This window comes from Ictidomys tridecemlineatus, chromosome X, assembly GCF_052094955.1.
Source record: "Ictidomys tridecemlineatus isolate mIctTri1 chromosome X, mIctTri1.hap1, whole genome shotgun sequence".
Taxonomy (NCBI): Eukaryota; Metazoa; Chordata; class Mammalia; order Rodentia; family Sciuridae; genus Ictidomys; species Ictidomys tridecemlineatus.
In genome coordinates this window covers 31,643,319-31,663,401 of record NC_135493.1, presented here as the reverse complement: position 1 = coordinate 31,663,401, position 20,083 = coordinate 31,643,319, and the positions used below count along the sequence as shown (strand labels likewise).

Sequence of the window (20,083 nt, the reverse complement as noted above, 5' to 3'; positions counted from 1 at the left end):
TAGAGTCTACACTCTTAACCATTACACTATAACCCTATGTCTATATTGTTTAATCACCATTTCAAATAACAGGACATGTGCTGACATATACTCAGTACTTCCCATTGCACTCTACTTTTAAATTATTTTAAGTACTTCAGTTAGGATTTCAACCAGATTGGGAAGTAGAACAAATACTTCTCAATAGATCATAGCTAGGAAATCCTAAGGACTGTTTTTATGTCTTAATGACACACTTGATAGCGGGACTTTCCTGAAGTATTATTAAAGGAAGTCTTATAATGACATATGATAGTAAAAAACTAGTTGCTGCAGATTTCCATGTTGTTATACAGGCTAAAGTTTACCAGATTTTCTAACAGAGCAAAGAAAAAATGAATCAAAGAAAAATCACACTTTTAGTATTTGCTAAAATGCACTTAATTTTCAAAATGTTACATGAACTTAAGTTTATGTTGAAGTACAAAATATTAGAATGGTTTTATGTATTTAATTGTATACCATCTGAAACAAGTACTTTTAGGTAGGTTTCCTTAAAAAAGGTTTAACAAATATTCCAGACTCATCAATACATCTTCAATGAACATCAATTTAAATGCTATTTTCCTTCTAATTCTTAGAAGAAACACATAAACTATTCACATATAGGTCTTTTAAAAGGGTACATATTAGTTTCATGTAGTCCTTGATGAAAGGGGAAAAAAAGAAAACTATATAGGACATGTACTGATGTATAACTAAATTATTCACATTATATCAGTCACCTCCTTTAAAACTGCCCATGGTTCCCTTCAGTGGCATGTTATTCAAGTTCCTCCCCTTTCTGGTTCCATTTGTCTGCTTTCTTTCTTCATTCTAAATACCACTCAACTAAACATATTTCCAAATTCTCCCATGCATCCCTATGTTTCCAAGTCTATGCATTCTGAGGTTGTAAATCTAGAGACTTTCAAAAGCCTGTGTTAAAGCCATTCATGTGTCCTTTCCAAATCCACATATATATTACCTTTAAAGAAAAACACTCATCCCTGACTATACCAATGAACTATACTACTTAGGAAGCAAATCTTGCTCTACGAGCCTACTTTTTGTTTGTCTATACAGAGTGAGAATTTACGGTCCTCTTCTCATGCTTCTCATTTTTAGATAAAGTTAAATGTACTGCAGACCTCTTCTTATTGTTCTTTAAAATACAATGTACCCTGTTATCTTGCTTAAAAAAAATTCTTAAACAAAATGGCTCACAAATGCATCAGGAGGCTTCATGCTTCTTCCACAAATTTGTGTAGTCTGTGAATGAATTGTCAAATAGCACAGGCTGGTGCTGCAGCTGCTACCATGTTCTCAGTTACTTCAGAAATTTTTACAGTTTATTGGCGTAACGTGAGAATTTATGCAATTATCCACAGTATGTCATGATTAATACAGGCACATTACTAATATCCCAAGCTTGCTGCTTAGGCTTACTTTTTCTATTAAGAAAAATTCCAACATTGTTTTGTTAACTACCACAAAAATTGGTGATAACTCATGTTTTTTCCTTTGAGCAAAAAATGGAAACACATTAAGTTCATATTTTTAATTGGCATATTAGACAATGTGCCAGTTTCATAACCCATTCAGCTATCAACCTAGCACACCTATCAGTCAAATAAAACATAAAAATCATTCTCATTATATTTTTGCCTACTTAAAAACTGCCCATGGATTCTCTCAGTAGCCTGTTATTTAAGTGTGTCTTCCTTTCTGGTACTAGTCATCTGTTTTCTGTCTTATACAAATACCATTCAATTAAACATGTCCCCAAATTCTCCCATATATCTCTATCTTTCCATCTTTATGCATTCCCCACACCTTGAATGTCCTCTCATTTAAAAATCCTACCCAGAAATCAAGGGCCATTTTACAACCTAATTCCCTGGTCAAACCTACCTTGACTATTCCAACCTTTTCTATTCCTTTGGTACCTTTATCTCAGGCATCTTTTCCATGTTTGTAAATACCATCTTCCCAATTATATTGAAAGCTCCTTGGGGATAGAGACACTTAATCAAGCATTTTAACTTTTCCTTTTCCATTACATGATATATCTTTCTAAAATAAGAAGGGCTGAGTTAAATGATTTGTAAGGCTCCTTTCAATTCTAAAATTTTAGTTGTTTTTTATAATTTTATATATAACATATAATCACCTGGTATTTTTTAAACAATCTGATTTTATCAATATCTAGTATAAAATAACCCAGTCCTGGCTAATGGAAAACACTATAACTACATTACAGCAATTTCCAGATGGAAAATAAGCAGACCTGCCAGTTTGGCCAAGTAGCCATAATTAAAAAGTAAAATATTCATTCATCCATTTTCTCACTTAACAAACATTAAATTCAGTTCTGTCCCAGGTATCATGCCAGACAACAGAGATAACTGACTTGGTGCCTGCCTTCAAGGAACTCTCAGCTAATGGGAAAGACAGAGAAGTAGAAATACTACTTATAATAAAGGTTGCTAAAGAGAGAGACAAGCAACACTAAAGAAATACATGAAAGAAACACCTGGCATAGGTTGTAAAGCAGAAGAGGCTCAAAGAAATCTTCCCTGAAGAGGTGTCATCCAACTAATCCCTGAAAGACAGGAAGTCATCAGCATTTCAGAAAGAGTGACAAGTGCAAAGAAAACAGGGAAAGTTTGGGGAAGTGCAAGAAGTGTCAGTAAGGCTGCAATTTAGAATGTAATATTGGGAGGGGTGAGAGAGGAGATGGAGGAAGAGGCATGAGTCAAATCATGTCCTGCTGACAAGTCTGAGATTTTATCCTGAAGTGAATGGGTAGCCAGTGTTATAGAGATATTAGCTCTGGTTAAACCATGACATTGACCAAAGATTCAAGGTTTGCATTAGAGAAAATGCATAGTAGACAGTGTTGGGAATCCTCCAATTTGTTTTTCCATTCTCCACAGAGCAATAAATTGTTTTGCAGAACACATAGTCATGAGTGAAGGGCAATATTTTCCAGCCTCTCTTGTAGCTAGGTATGGCCATAGGTCTGCATTCCGGCCAGTGGGGTGTGTACAAAAGCAATGTTTATGAATGCCAAGTTATATCCTTAAATGGAAGGAGTGTTTCTCTGCTCCCTTTTCCATTCCTTTGGATGGAATTTCTTACAAAAGGGTAAAGGTGAAAATTATAAAATTAAAAATATACTTTAAAAAAAGAACAAAAAATGAACAGAATATTGTAATTGCCTCATAGGATGAAGGTAGAACTTGACCTTGTTCACCACTGTATCTCCAGCACTTTGACCAGAAGAGTGCTCAATAATTTTTGTTGAATGAATTTACATAAAATACCTTATTTCCTCTCAGCAAAATAAGGTGCTGCCCTACATAGAAAGGCTAATTAAACTCAGTAAGTCTCCATTATTTGCAGACAAAGCAAATATAGCTATACAAGAGGTAGATGGATCTAATCCACATGAAGAGTCCTTCTAAACTATCTAATAGTCCAAACCATTTTAGACACTAAGTTAAAAATCAAACTGTTCTGAAGTAATCATTGATGAGTACACTGTAATAATATCATCTTTTAAATCAATAAATATTCCAAGCCACAGAAAACACAAAATTCACATTACTCTCAATTCTCTTTTCTAAATGGTGTGACATTTTCTTATTCAAAATGGCCCTCTTAAACCAGACAAATTTGGCATGTTTTTAATGTGCTGACTTCTAACCCTTTCCACATAGCCCAATATTGCAGTCCTAATGAACAAAATTTAGCCATAGGAAAAAAACAGCATCACAATATAAACATCAAAATTTCTAAATCCAGCACCCTTTTTATTTTAACTCCACAGCATCTGAATCTCTGACTGCAGGTGATGTCAACTACCTTAGTGATAAAACTGTGCTTCTGTCTAATTAATACAAAGATACACTTAGCTTTCTTCTTCTAACGAAAGCAGTGCCATCTTGTCTAATCCTATTCTACCCACCAGCTATGAGATCACTACAGCATTGCCACACGAGCAAATTAAAAATATACCTGAGCTTTACAGCAAATCACTTTGAGTGAATAAAGTCAACTTAAATTCAACTGCAACTTTTGGCCCTGAGTAGAAACTCAACCCAAGTATAAAATAAGCATAGAAAAAATATTGAGGAAGTATAGTAACATTTTAAAGTCATTCCAAAATGAAAAGTAGTTAAAATCAGATGTAGTAAGAGACCAATTAAGATTAACTCATTTCAAAACACACCTATGTTCTTTAAAACATCTAAATATTTCTAAAGATTTTTTGAAATAATGAAAAGTAAATCGTAATTCCTTAGCCTGAAAATAACACTGACTTTAACTTATTTAATGAAGACCTAAGAACAGTCTGTCTTCCCCAACACACACAGATGTTTGGCTTGATAACTCCCACTACATTAAAATACAGTCCTTGACTATAACACTGACTGTATATTTTTGTGAAGCCTAAGTGACTGAAAAGCAAGGGGCTGAAAAAAATATTTCTGGATTCCAATTATTTCATAATATCTATATATATCATAATGATATATATTTTATAAAACATTCCCCATTACATACCACCCCAATAATATGTCATAGCCAAAAAAAAAAACAGTGTATTGCTTTTATCTCAATCATCTATCCACTAGTAACTTATATCAGGAATACTATTTAGAAATATTTTAAAATGACATTTTCCCCCCAGGAAATTTTTCAGGTATTTCTGATTCTGGCCCACTAGAATGCACAAAGAGGTTACCATTCACAGAAATGGATTTAGCAGTTTTGTTTTTAAATACAAATCTTCCTTAGTTATTTATTACTAATATCAATATATTATGACAAATATATAATGAGAAAATTTATATAATCAATTTGGATTAAGAATTTAAAATCAGATATATAATCCTCTGAAAGACTAGTCATTAATCAAACTGAAATTGAAAGAAGGAGTCTCCAACAATTTGGAGCTAGACTGAAAAAAAAAACACTATTAAGATCTGAGTTACACTAAGCAGACATCTATGAACATTTTGATAGGAAAGCAGTAATATCATTGGTCACTCTAGTTCCATACCCCCCCCATAACCATATCTGTTTCAACACACATTTCTCTTTGGGGAAATGATGAAAATGTTCTAAAATTGACAGTCACACAACTCAGTAAATATACTAAAAACCATTGAATTGCATTCTTTAAATGGGTAAAGTGTCTGGTACATCAATTATTTTATTTTTAAAAACAAGTTTGTGAAGGCAAATACTGCACCCCAAAATAGATGTCTGGTTGTTAATATAGAGGATTCTCAATTTCATTTACCTTTTAAGTATTTTTATAGCTCAAAATAAACACTCACATATACAAAGAGACAGACACCTGTGCACACAAATGCACACACACAGCTTTAGGCATTAAAATATTTTGAAATACTTTCCTTGCTTCTTAATACAACCCCATTCTTTGAAGTATCTTGCCACTACTTTTCTCGGATCATTGCTCTGTATTTCTCCAGAGTCTGTTTTTTAACAAGCCTTTTTTTAAAGCTATCATGCTCCCTTATATAATGTCCCATGTCATAGACAGAATGAAAGGAAATGTTTTGGTTAAAAGCACAGACTCAAAAATCAGACAGACTACATGGACTTTATACCTAGCTCTTCCACTTATTAGGTATGTACCCTTGAACAAGTTATCTAAACTTCCCTCAGTTTCCTTAGCTACTTCTCCAACAGAGGATTAATATCCAGAATATATAAAGAATTCATAATACTCAATATCAAGCAAAAAAGCCATTCAATAAATGGGCAAATGAACTGAATAGACATTACACTAAAAAAGAACAAATGACCAACAAGTACATGAAATATGTTCATCATCTTTATTCATCAGGGAAATGCAAATCAAAACTACATCTCACCTCAAATAAGAATGGCAATCAGCAATAATACAAATAACAATAAATGCTGTCGAGGATATGGGGAAAGGAATTCTTATATACTCTAGGTGTAAATGTAAATTAGTAGAGCCACCATGGAAATCAGTATGTTTCTCAAAAAATTACAAATAGAACCCCTCTCTGACCCAGCTATCCCACTCCTTGGTATTTATCCCAAAGAAATAAAGTCATCATACAATAGCAATACACACATACCAATATTTATTGCAACACTATTCACAATAACCAAGTTATACAATGTGTCCATTGACAGATAAACAGATAAAGAAAATGTGATAAACACACACACACACACACACACACACAATGGAGTATTATTGAGCCATAAAGAAAAACAAAATTATGTCATTTGTTGAAAAATGAATGGAATAGGAGAACATCTTGTTAAGTAAAATTATCCAGATTCAGAAAGACAAGCATCATATGTTTTATCTCACATGTGGAAACTGGTTCAGGGAATAAACAGGATGCTCTGAATGTGTGGAAAGGAGACCATCAATGAAGAGGAAGGGGATCAGGGGGAAAGGAGAGGAACAGACAAGTGGAGGTACTGGGAAGTGAAATTGACCAAATATGTTATATGGATGTATGAGTATGCCACAATTAAACACCTCACTCTGTATAACTAATATGCAACAAAAATTAAAATTTTTAAAAAGTCAAATAAATCAAGGGCATTCTACTCCTAATTCTACCTCACATGATGTTACTTAAACTCATTGTGCATATTCCACAAGAGTAAATAAAATGAGAGTTAACCATTCTTCAAAAGAAAGGTGCTCTATAAATAAAGGGCATTACTTTTATTTAAAATTTAACTAAGTACCTAAGGGAAGAGTAAGTCTAATTTTTATAAAAATACTTTTTTTTTGCAGTGCTGGGGATCAAACTCAGGGCCTCCCATGCTAGACAATTACTCCATTACTGAACTACATCCCCAGCCCTAAAAATGGATTTGGAAAATGTCTTTTCATCTTCAAATTATACTAATAATGATTGCTATCTATAAATGCAGGGTGTACTGCTAATAAACATCTCATTAGTATAGTAATCTAAGCTGTTCATTAATCTGGATATATATTACAATAATAATTGTCACAAAACCTCTAAATATAAAGAATAGTACCAATGTGTTACATGGGTTTTCTTTTTGGTACACCTGTGGTAGTCCACAGCTAGGTTGGCTCTCCAAGCATCATATCTGTCTGATTTATCTCATATTAGAAACAAGGGGCATTATTTAGGAAAGCAGGAATGATAGCTTAATATATTTTTAACTCAAAAGGATAGACTATACTTCCATTACCTGAAGATGCTCTCAATTATTCACTTAAACATATCCATTCATTTATTAAAACTACTATTGACCTTTTTTGGTATTGGGGATTAAACCCAGGAGCACTTTATCACTGAGATGCATTCTTAGACCTTTTTATTTTTTATTTTGATCTCACTGAGTTGCTGAGACTGGCCTCAAATTTGTAATCCTCTTGTCTCAGCCTCCCAAGTCACTGGGATTACTGACATAACCCACAGTGCCCAGCTAACATTGACTTTTATCTTCTCTTATGATATTATTTGATTTGCTGCTAGAGTAACTACAATAAAATTTAACCATACCAACTCAAACTCTATAGAAAGAAATTATTCAAAAGGAATTAGCCCTTTGCCCAATGGCTTAACTTTTACAAATGCTTTAATATCGGAAATCTGAAAACTGAAACAATTCAAGATGCATCAAGAAAATTTGTTGCTGGGTAGGTAGCTCAATGACAGGGTGCTTGTCAAGCACACACAAAGCCCTGGTTCAATCCTGATAAACACCCAAAAAAGTTATTAAAAAAAAAGTTGTGACCTCTTTGATTATCAGAACACCAAAAGTTTTCATATTTAAGAGACAATATTGTAGTATATATTTTCCTGCATCTTCTTCCAGATAGATATTGAAATTTAAAATCTTATCAAACTGAATAATATCATATTTGAATATGTACTGGGTTAACTATTAAAAACTGACGCTTTTCTTACATTCAATGTGATGCCATATGTGAATAAGTAATAAGCTAAGGATTTACCATAAACTTTCTTGTCTGCTAGAAAATTGGTGTTACTTCTAAACAGTGTACTAACCATTTAAAAGGTACAAATTTTAAAAAAAAAGCATACACACACACACACATATGTGTGTGTATACATATATATGACACACTATTTCCCTCACATTTTGCATTCTGCTTCATATGTGAACTGCAAAGTTCTTAAACTATGCTTCAAATTTTCAACTATTTCAGTCACTAATCTATGAAAAGGGTCAATAATAAATATAGCTGTATTGAGTATGTGGTGTGAACTGTGCTTAGTGCTTCCTATGCATTATTTTATACACTACTTAAAACAGACAAAATAGTTTACAGGAGAAAAATTAAAACTCAGAGAGATGAAGCAAGTCGTCCACTATCATACTTCCTTGATTCCAGAACCCAACATCTTAGCCATCAAATTCTACTACCTTCCTACTAAGAAGTATATAAGAAAGTATACAGAAAACTTTGTTGAAATGAACTATTCTTTAGAAATGTATGACTGTTCTTAATAGGTGAGACCAAGAAACAAAACTCTAAAACTCTCTTATCCTCTTTTACTGAACAGAATCTAAAAGTAGTTCACACATAGATTATAAAGACTGTCCCTTAATCACCATCCTTAGTACGTATCTCTTTATAATCTTTAAGTAGTAACACAGCAATATGACAATGTCAGACCCTGCAAACTGTGCCTGGCATGAGACAACAAGAAAGTGGAAAAGCAATCATGAAAATTAATTGAAAGATTTAGTGTTTGATTTACACCATTTATTTTTATCCCTTTCTTCATTTGCCTTTTTCTTCTTTATCATTCTCATTTGGAGAAAATTAAATGATTACTTGGTAACAGGCACTGCTGACCTGTTTATAATACGTTCTCAAACTGTAGAACCCTTTTACCAATGAAGCAAATTTTGACAATTTTCTTCTAGTAGGGAATACTTCAGTGGCCAGCAATTAACAAAATAATCTGTATACTGAACGTGTTATAAACAAAAGCAGCTTGAAAGTTAGGAAAGATAACTTCAAATCAGTGAGATAGACAAGTGTACATAGAATAGAGCAAAGCTTTTTTAAATTTTTTTTTTTTTTTTTTTTTTTTTTAGTTTTAGGTGGATACAATATCTTTATTTTTATGTGGTGCTGAGGATCGAACCCAGTGCCTTACAGGTACCAAGCAAGCACTCTACCACTTGATCCACAACCCCAGCCCCTAGAGCAAAGCTTTAACTGCATCAGCTGTGCTGGTTCAAGTTCATGGTCACTGTGTCCTAATAATCTCTCTTCTTAAAGATATCAGTTCCTTGACAAGCCCTTCACTATCCATCTTAGTTACTACTCACCAACATCAGGGACTGAACACATTTTAAGATTTATACCACTATCAAACAATGTGTAGCCTTGAATTAAAAGAAATTGAACACCATAGAGAAAACATTAATATCCATTACCTTTATCACATGTCATTATGGTAATTTAAGACTATGAAAATGTATGAGTATTTGACTAAAAGAAGAGATTTTGGCAACAGAGAAGAGTTTCAATGGTCACTTACTGGTTTCCACAGCTGCCCTTAGAAGCTGACACTTTCTCTTTAGTATTGGTTTTTATCTCAAATTTTCATATAAATATTGCATTCTAAAGTATAATGTATGAGTTTGTTTAAATATTTTTACATATTTTAAATTAACTACTAGTTGATGCTCTCTTAAATCTTTGTGTAAAACAGATACTTCAAGAAAATGCAAGCTGTCAGGCATTATGGTACACATCTGCAATCCCAGCAATTTGGGATGCAGAGGCAGGAGGATCACAAGTTCAAGGCCAACCTCAGCAATGTAGTGAAACTCTGTGTCAAAATAAAAAAAAAAAATGGCTGGGGATGTGGCTCCATGATGGAGTGTCCCTGGATTTAATCTCCAATAGAAGACAAAAAGAAAGAGAGAGAGAGAGAGAGAGAGAGAGAGAGAGAGAGAGAGAGAGAGAGAGAGAGCGAGCGCGCGCGCGCAGCGTGAGCGAGCTCCAGAGAGCAAGTAAGTGCAAGCCAGAGGGGGACAGGGGGAGAGGGAGGGAGGGAGGGAGAGAGGGAGGGACAGAGGGAGAGAGGGAGAAAGGGAGGGAGAAAGAAAAAGAAAAAGATAAGAAATGCCAAGGCACTCCATTTTGTGTCTCCTGAGGCATACTATCATGTTGTTAGTCTCCTCATTGAGTACTTGTGCTATAGTTTGAGGGAGCCCAAATTAGTGGAAAGAGCACTGGACAAAGTAAAAAGACATAGCCAGGAATGGTTGTGCACACCTGTAATCCCAACAATTCAGGAGGCTGAGACAGCAGGATCACAAGTTCAAGGCCCACCTCAGCAACTCAATGAAGCCCTTGGAAACTCAGAGACTCTCAAAATTTTTAAAAAATTAAAAAGGGCTGAGGATGTGGCTTACTGATAAAGCACTTCTGGGTTCAATCTCTGGTACCAAGAAAAAAAAAGTAAGAGAAAAAAGAAAACATACCAATTGCAATTTATAAATATTGATAAGGGAAATCAATAAAATCTATGCTTTTTAGTCTAATTGGGAAGAAAAGCTTGTCAAGAAGTTATTTAATATTGAAAGGGAAGTTAGAATAATTTAAAAGCAATTCATGTAATAGACACTAAGGAAAGTTTTCAATTGACACTTGGATTTCCCTTTGTTTTTTCACCGTTTCTGGTAGTGCTGGGAATGGAACACAGGATGAAACACATACTAGGCAAATTCTCTACCACCGAGCCATACCCTCAGCCCCTTTTGTATGTTTTTTATATTATTTCAAGAGTACAGAGGAAAGTAAAGGATTATAACATAGACTCATGCCCCCATGTAACCATGCATGATGCTAGAGCTGCTAAAGGCAGGAACCATGTATCATTTGTTTTATACCTTTCTTCTGCTTTTAATACAGACATCCATACACTTAGTTATATACATTAGTGAAAAAAATGTTTAGCAACTTCAAAGCACAGGCGTCTAATCATATTAAATCAATTCTTAACTGAATTCCACCTCCCCAAAAAAGATTCTCTTGTCCTAAAGAACTAGTTGGTCTTAAGTAACAAAATAAAAACAAAAATCAATAAATAAATACTCTTCATGGTACTAAAGAGAGCACTGAAAGGCCTGGATCTTTGCTTTGCCATATGTGCTTTCCTATAAGATTAGGACAATACAGCCAGCCCTCTATATTCAGAGTCATTGTAGGACTAAATAAGCATGTATCTACATGGTAACCATTTACATGGTAACCATTATGAGCAAGCTATTGGGAAAGATAAAGTAATTTATTTACCTCCCTAATCTCTACCACCCACAGCAACAGCTTACTATGTGCAAGGCTATGATTTAAGCCCTTTACTGTGAGGTTTACAATCTCTTATCTGAAAACCTTGGTGCCAGATGTGATTCAAATTCAGAAATTTCCAAACTTTTAGATAGGTAATAGCCTGCATTAGCTACATATTATGTTTCAATAATGCTAAACAGAAAAGTTCCAAACTGGGGAAAATGAGTAATTATGTAATACCCCACTAAGGTCTGTGGTACTATCCCCATAAACATATCACTGATACTATAGCAAAAACAAGAAAAGATTAACAATAAGTAGAATAAAGACTATTAATGAAGACCACAAATATCAGTTTGAGCAATGTTTTGCTACCACTTGACATTTAACCTTCCAAATTAATTTTTTATAATTTTCAGAACTTTTGAAACTTGAAAACTGTTAAATTGTGGGCCTAGCTAACACATCTGATCCTTACAAATGCCCTAACAGGTAAGTTCAATTATCTCTATTTTACAGATGTGGTGACTCAGGTACAGTGTTTTAGCCAGATTTTTCACCACTGTGACCAAAATACCCAACAAGAACAATTTAGAAGAGGAAAATGTATTTGAGGCTCATGGTTTCAAAGGTCTCACTCTATAGATGGCCAGCTCCATTGCTTTGGGGCTCAGGTGAGGCAGAACATCACTGTGAAAGAGTGTGGTAGAGGAAAGTGGCTCAGGACATAGCCACCAGGAAGTAGAGAGAGACCATTCCACTAACCAGGGACCAAATATATACCCCCCAAATAATGCCCCCAATGACCTATCTCCTCCAGCCACATCATATATGCCTATAGTTACCATCCAATTAATTCCTATCAGCATATTAATGCACTGATTAGGTTAAAGGTCTCATAACCCAGTCATTTCACCTCTAAACTTTCTTGCATTTTCTCACCAATAGCCTAGCTCCACAGCTTGTGCTCTTAACTTTGTTTCTAAATGACCTCTATCAAAAACTGTTTCAGAAGATGACCAGGAGCCAGATGAGATGGCACATGCCTGTAATTCTGGAGACTCAGGTGGCTGAGGCAAAAATATTGCAAGTTCAAGGCCAATCTCAGCAACTTAGCAAAACCCTGTCTCAAATAAAAAATAAAAATGAATGGGGGTGTAGCTCAGTGGTAGAACACCCCTGGACTTGATACCAAGTACTAGAAGAAAAAAAACCTCAGAGGTACATGTGAGAAACAAAACAGTATTAATTTATATAAGTGTCCAAAAATAGGAGAAATATCACAAGGCAGTATATATTCATAATTTAATAACTATACAGTATACACCATATGCCAGGTGCTCAGAATACAATGATGGGAAACCAGACAAGTTCAGGTAATCTTCATGGAGCCAGAGACCAATACAGAAGAGTTCAGGCATCAAATAAGATAATCATGACACAACAGGGCAAGTGTGTGCCTACTGCTCACATTCAGAGGAGAAAGAGATCAGGCTCAGTGGCAGATGCTGTAATAGTGCCTGATATTTAAACTGTTCCTTGACAAGTATTGGGGTTTTAAATGACAGAAAGGAAAGGTAAGAGCTTTTTTATTTTATTTTTTTTTTAGTTGTTGATGGACGTTTATTTTTTATTTTTATGTGGTGCTGAGAATCGAACCCAGTGCCTCACACATGCTAGGCAAGTGCTTTACCCCAGCCCAAGGAAGGGCTTTTTAAATGGATGGCATAGTTTCCATTTGAGAAACAACCATTGTGCACCTACTGTATGCCAGGAATAATGCTAAATAGAAAAGTTCCAAACTGGGAAAAATCAGTTGAAATTAACAGAAATTTATACGAGAATAATAAATACATGTGGGAAAGTACACTGGGATCAAATCATGAAAGACCCTTGAGTGCTCAGTTTAGGAGGTGGAACTTGACTCTGGAAGAGCTGCTAACGAATTTTTGCAGGTCATCCCCCAACAATTTAGGATTTACCCCGTGGGACTTCAATTGCCGTCTACGTTCCTATTTGGGAACATCTAGACCTCGAATCTGAATTACTTTGAAGTAAGGGCTCAGAGCAATAAAATTAATTTAAGCTTCAAACATTAGAATAACCCTAATCTGTCCAGGAATAAAAGTATGGAAATTGAAAATGTTGGGAAGGCAATGGTTAAAGGGAAATGGAAAACCTCACTTAAAATTCCAAAGGCCATGACTAAACTTAGGATATTCTTTTTATACAGAAATGAAACTTCCAACCATCCCAAGGAACATATTCCTATGAAAAATAAAACATCATTCTTTGAAAAACAAGCTCTTAAATTTAACAGTGATCTGATTTGAATCAAGTTGATGACAACTTACCTTGCAGTACAGGTGACAATGTGACAGTGGAAAGTGGACTACTTTTTAACATACTCACCTCAAAGTCTCATTACCCCACCCTTTAACTAAGCAGAGTAGAACGGAATCACATATTGATTTAGCATACTTAATCAAAGAATCTCTCACTCTCAGTTATTAATGTAGATGACTGATGAGCTGAACATTCTATTTCTCCTTAGCAAAACATTTATTTTTTTAGTTCCACAGGCTTACATTTTATTTTATAGTCAATTGCTTTCCACAGAAAACACTCTTCAATGACTTCTCACTGTTCTGAGAATCAAACTCAAATGCTTTCTCAAAGCTTCCAAGTCTTATCTATTAGCTGACTCCATCTAAGATCTCTAACATCTTCTGTAACCATTTCCCTGCCCAGCTCACTAGGTAGTGCCATTTACTGGCTTTCTTTCTGTTCTTCATAAACTGCAAGCCTGATTTCCTGCCTCAAGACCTTAATTCTTACTCTTCTCTCTGCAAGAACGTTCTCTGGAGAATATACACCCATATCTTGACAAGGCAGACTCATTCTCTATTCTTTTTCAGGTATCTTCTCAAACATCACCTTCTCTAAGAGGCTATATTTGTTGGGATTCTCCAGAGACAGAACCAAGAAATATGCACATAAATAAATATGTAGGGGAAATTATTAAAGGAATTGGCTTACACAATTATGGCAGCTTAGAGAGTCCCAAGACAGGCTATCTGCAAGCTGGAGACCCTGGGGTGCTGGTGGTGTGGCTCAGTCAAAGTCCAATGGCCTCAGAACCAAGGAGACAGATGTTGTAACTCTCAGTTCAAGGAATGTTGAAAGCATGAGAACCCAAGGGGCCCCTGCTGTAAGCCCTGGAGCCCAAGTCCAAAGGCCAGCAAGCCTGGAGTCCTGATGTCCAAGGCCACAGAAAGAGTCTTTCTCAGCTCTGGGAAAGACCAGTTCACCTTCTGTATTTGTTCTCTCTAGCCAATTGGATACTCCAGCTTTCTGATCCTGAGGGAGGATCCTCCCCCACATAACCAATCAAAGTAACATACTGATCTCTGCAAACACCCTCACAGACACACCCAAAATAATGTTTTACCAGTTTCTAGGTATTCCTTATCCAGACAAATTGACACCTAAAGTTAACCGTCATAGAGGCCTTCCCCCGCTTACATATATAGGCCCTTCCTTGTTCTCTGTGTCACATTCCCTTATTTTCTTACTTGTTATTACTACAATCTATAAGTATATTCTTCATTTGTTTATTTATTTTTTATCTATAACCTCTGATAGAATATGATTACTGTCATGTTCCACAAGAGCAATGATTATGGCTTACAAGTTTTAAGTGTGCCTAATACAATACAGGGTCTTGGCATACAAAAGGCACTCAGCTGATTTTATAAATGAATTAATAAATGAATGAATAATATTCACAAACCTAATTGCTGCCAGGCACAGTAGCACACACCTATAATCCCAGGGACTCAGGAGGCTGGGGCAGGAGGACCTGAGCAACTTAGCAAGACCCTGTCTCAAGAGGGCTGAGAATGTAGTTCAGTGTGTCAGAGCAACCCTGGGTGCAAAGTCCAGTATGAAAGGAAAAAAAATAAAAATAAAAAGCTGATTGCTATGAGTCTCTTTAAATTGGTAAAGTCATTTTTTCCCCTAATTTTCAGATGTATTCTCTGGGGCTCTTCATTTTTCCTATACTCTTTCTACACTTTCTGAAGTCCGATGATTCCTGCCAAACTGTTGTATTATTTCATAGCAATAAAAATAGAGTTCAACTGACATATTACTTGAGAAGTCAGTAGTATATTAAACATCAAAAAATCAAACAGTTTGAAAATTGGTTAGTCTCATTTCACTACTGCAAGTCACATTACATGAAGAAACATAATTGAAAACAAAAAAGATAATATAATAGCAAACTGCAATTATACTTAATAACACCAGAAATATCCATTTTGATAACCTCTAGATGTACCAGGAGAGCTATTAAATATATATTGAGGAGTCAGAGCAAAATGCTTACAGCTAACTCACATCCATGTTTTTCTTCTAAGCAAACATAAATAGTTTTACAATATAATCACATCAGTAGTAATTTTAGCTTGGATTCAGTATTAATAAGAAACACAAAAGAAAAAAGTAACAAAATGGTATGCACTCTTATCCTTGAAATAGTCACAAGTTTGTATATCTTTTGAGAATGGGTTGCCAAAAAAATCAGACCTATAATGGTAGGCCTATTGGAACAAGTACTCTCTCCCTACAACATTCAATTTTTAAATAGAACTTAAGTGAGCTCAGGAATTTACCAAATGAATGGGAAACAACACTTTCACCTACAAGTTATCTAACTAAATTGATATCCAATAGCTTTTACTGCTCTTGTGAAAACTACTTTCTTCATAACATCAGCTAAACTCTACAGGGTCACACCACACAATTTAAAATGTGCTTATAAAAATGGCAGATTAAAGGCCTTGGGCAATTGAGACTCTTATTTATCTATGTTAAAAATATATCATCTGATGTTGTAGCAGAAAGTATTCTCATTGTCTCACTGCCAAAAGAAGTGCTACCAGGACAGTGAAATTTAGCGACTATCTTCATTTATAACTTGGTTTCTTCTGAGATTTCTGTCAATTAGTTCACACTGTGTCAGTGGCAACACCTGGTCACCCATCAAGCAAACAAATCTATCACTGTTAATTTTAAGGATTTTAATAAAAACTTGCAGTTAAGGGAGCTAATATTTTTAGATATAAAATGATGTCATGGCTACTTAGTTCATTTTTTCTCAGTTTTCAAATTTAAGCACTAGATATATCCTATTTCCAAAAACATAACTGCATACATCAGCATGGGCTTGTTTGCTGGTATTTGCCTCCCCTTTCGATGTCTCCATTTAATTTTCTTTATATTACAAATGAACCTCAGTATGAGAACTAAAATAGCAACTGCATGGGGAGAAAGTGATAAGCTGAAAGTAGGAGTTTGGGGCTGTTTGTTTTTTAAAAAATAACTACAAGGTTTTAAAATGCTGTTTCTGCGGGGTTTACATAAATATGAGACGTACTGTAAGAAACTGTGGCTTCTTTTAAAGGGGAGGGGGCAGGTACCCTCCCAACAGAGGCAGTTTTAAACCTCCTCCAAGTGTCTCAGTTCCTATTCAATGTGCTTAGTAACCAAACTATATTAACTTGAGTGACTTTTTTTCTCCCTAAACCATTAAGGTCCTCTCAACTGCATTAAAAGGATGAGCATCCTAATTTACAGATTCAGGAATGGAACTAGGCATCACAAACCCTACCAGTTCTCCCTCTGTCAGGCCTGTTTAGCATCCTGGAAGGTTTAGGATCATGTAGAAGGATTACACACAAACATACATACACATATTTCAAACGGCTATGGTTCTTGAATTAAGTTATTGAAAACTAGAAAGACATTTTTAAAGTTCCTTAATAGATATTTACTAAAGAATATTTAATGAAGGAATGATCCCACCCACTTTCAGTAAACGCAGGCTAAGCTGTAAGCCTCAAAAAAAAAAAAAATCATTAGTCAACTGTGATTAAACCAAAAACAGCCGAGACATTCAGAGCTAAGGATGTTCAAAACTAAGTTCAAAGCTTCGAGGAAAAAAGAATGTGCTCCTAACTTGGGAGCCAGCAGCACAACCTCCCAAGTTAGAAGATTGTGACGAAGGGATGGGTTAAGAAGGCACAAAGCAGAAACTGTTAGAGGGCCGAGATGGACATCGGAACCCCAGACTATCAGGGCAGCGACCTAGAAGCCCAGAGAAGATCTTGGAAAGATGACAAAGAGCACAGGAAAACTGGGTTCTAGGGATCCTAGAAGAACCCAGGTATCTGGCTGGGTCAGAGGGACCTGGAGTTGGCAAAGGTGCAGGGATAAGAGAGCGCACCAGCACGCGGTAGAAAAGGCAAAAGGGGGGTGCGCACAGAGCGAAGCGGATTCCCCGCCCCAGTGTCCCTGATGCAGATCAACTCTTTGCCTTGCACCACGCACACCGCCAGGTCCCGGAGGCAGGGAAGCGGCTAATGGAACCCCTGTGACTTCAGCAACCTGCCTCACCTTGTTTGCCGCGTCCCTGCGCCCCAGCCGCTCGTCCGCCAGCTGCTGCGCTCCGAGGGCCGAAGAGGGAGTAGCGCAGCGCAATCAAAGCTCGCTCCTGCTGCGAGGCACCAGCACCCGTACCTCTGCACCCCTGTTCGCCCAGGCCACTTCACCCTGTCCTCAAGCAGGAGGAAAGCACAGACCCTAACCCAAACGCCGCTCCAGTTATTTCCAAAAGTCCCCGTTCCAGGCTTCCTGGGAATGAGAGAGGAGCTGCTGCGGCCGCAGCGGCAGTGCCTCTGCCTGACCTCACCAGGGGATGGGGGGGGTGGATAAGGGAGGGGGGCGGGAACCCAGCTGGGGAGGGGAGGGGGGAGTGGTGGGAGGGAGCGCGCGGGCGGGGGAAACATGGCGGCGGGGGTGGCCCCGGCGGCGCCTGCGCGGGAGGCCGGGGGAGCTAGGGCTAGGACCAAGTGTGGGGTCAGAGCTGAACTCCCTGGCCAATGCGTGGCAAGGCTGGGCCCGGAAGCAGGATGACTGCCAAATGGCCCTCACGCCTCTGAAACCGGGAAACTCGGGTGTGAGCCCACATGGCTTCTAGTACCCAAGAGGCAGAAGTGAAAACTGTCAAGTATACAGGGACAACAGAGCAGCCGCCCCAGGTTAGCCAAGGAGGTCATCCGTGTGTCCTGGCAGCCTGGATCTCGGGTATTCTCTGGAAGCAGTGCCACTTTACCTCAGTGAAGCCCACACCTCAAAATAAGCCTGGCCAAGTTTCTCACAAAACTGTTCATCACTCTCCTGTACTCCCTAATGGAGTACAGCATATTAAGAAAGAGAAAGAATAACAACTACAAATATAGCAGTTTGACATTTTACTGTTTACTATTAACCAAGCTCTGAACTACCAACTCTCTTAACTCTCATAGCCGCTCCGCAAAGCATGCTTTATTATTATCTCCATTTTACTAGTGACAAAACTGAGGTGTAAAGGTTAAGCAAATTGCCCAAGGATACAGGACTAGTAAGAAGCAGAGGATTCCAAGCGGTGTGATTCTGTCACCCAAGCTCTTTACCGCTGTTACACTGATTCCAAACGCTGGCTTGACTGCTCTAGTTCAGAATCTCCATTCTGTCTTACCAACTCTGTCACCCTAGCCCCCAACAAAAACCCCTGGTCAAGCCAGTTTTTCCCCTTGCCTGTCTTCTATTCATTCTTCACCTTCTAGACTGTTACAGCCTGGGGCCACCTTCTTACATTTCCTGTCTGGTATCTTTTCTCCTGGTATTTTCTGACTCCTCTTTCGAAAAATAATGGGAGTTTGCTCTTAGAAATCATTTAATCACTCTTTGGGGGTTCTATGTTTTAAGGGAGTGATGGGGTGAGTGTGGGGACCTGTAGTTATATGTTTTTCCCTAGTATTTCTCCCTTTGCTTACAAGTACACTGATCCAGGATCTTTTTTAAAAATATATATATTTTTAGTTGTCAATGGACCTTTATTGTATTTGTTTATGTGTGGTGCTGAAAATTGAACCCAGTACCTCAGACATGCTAGGCAAGTGCTCTGCCACTGAGCTATAACCCCAGCCCCCTGATCTAGGATCTTAGATCTCAATATTGCTTTCTTGTTATTTCAACTTCCATACATTGAAATTATAGTACTGTGATAAATTTTAGGTGAATTTAAGAATAACCCAGCTACTCAAAAACTTGCTAAAACTAAAGATAATACCATGTTGTTAGGCTTTATCAAACTGCTGGGAAGAGATGAGAACTCCAAATACATATGGAATTTGCATTATTACCTTTTATCTTTCAGTTTATTCAATCCAGTTCACCTTTATTAAGAGGAATTCATTAACTTGCTTCTCCACTGTGCTTATTCAATAATCATTTATACCTACATCACACGGTCAAAGCCTATTAAGAAGAAAACAGCTACTACAGAAGTTTACAAACTCAAGATGTGTTTAAAGCAATCAATTTCACTATGTATCCCAAAACTGGCATATATGTTAAAATAAACCCAAATTAAGTTGATGTACGTCCCTTCCATTAAAAGGTTCAAGTGTACTTACTTTACAAAAATTTGTCCAACAGAAATAACAAGAAAATGGGATAATGGGTTGTGAACCAAGGAAGCCTTATTCCACATAAAGACAAAATCCCCCAGAGTTCATAACACGGGTGTTGGGATGAGGACAATTATGGAATCTGCATTTCATTTTGGTCCTAATCCAAAATGAACTGAGACTAAGGTATTACAAATAT

At 36.8% G+C, this 20,083-nt stretch overlaps 1 protein-coding gene and 1 pseudogene across 3 annotated transcripts in view; one reads left to right on the top strand and one right to left on the bottom strand.

The window, feature by feature from the left end:
- Klhl13 (kelch like family member 13) overlaps positions 1 to 18,129 on the bottom strand; it is a 181,854-nt gene extending 163,725 nt beyond the window's left edge. For 2 of the 3 annotated variants that reach the window (XM_040284640.2, XM_005319397.3), the window contains exon 1: positions 17,828 to 17,967. The gene's annotated coding sequence lies outside the window, so the exon portion shown is untranslated. Of the gene's footprint in view, positions 1 to 17,827 lie in introns of all 3 variants that reach the window. The other variant, XM_040284680.2, reaches the window with a different exon arrangement.
- An 88-nt stretch (positions 18,130 to 18,217) lies between these two features.
- The window catches only part of LOC110597572 (large ribosomal subunit protein uL15 pseudogene), a 169,622-nt pseudogene continuing 167,756 nt past the window's right edge, over positions 18,218 to 20,083 (top strand).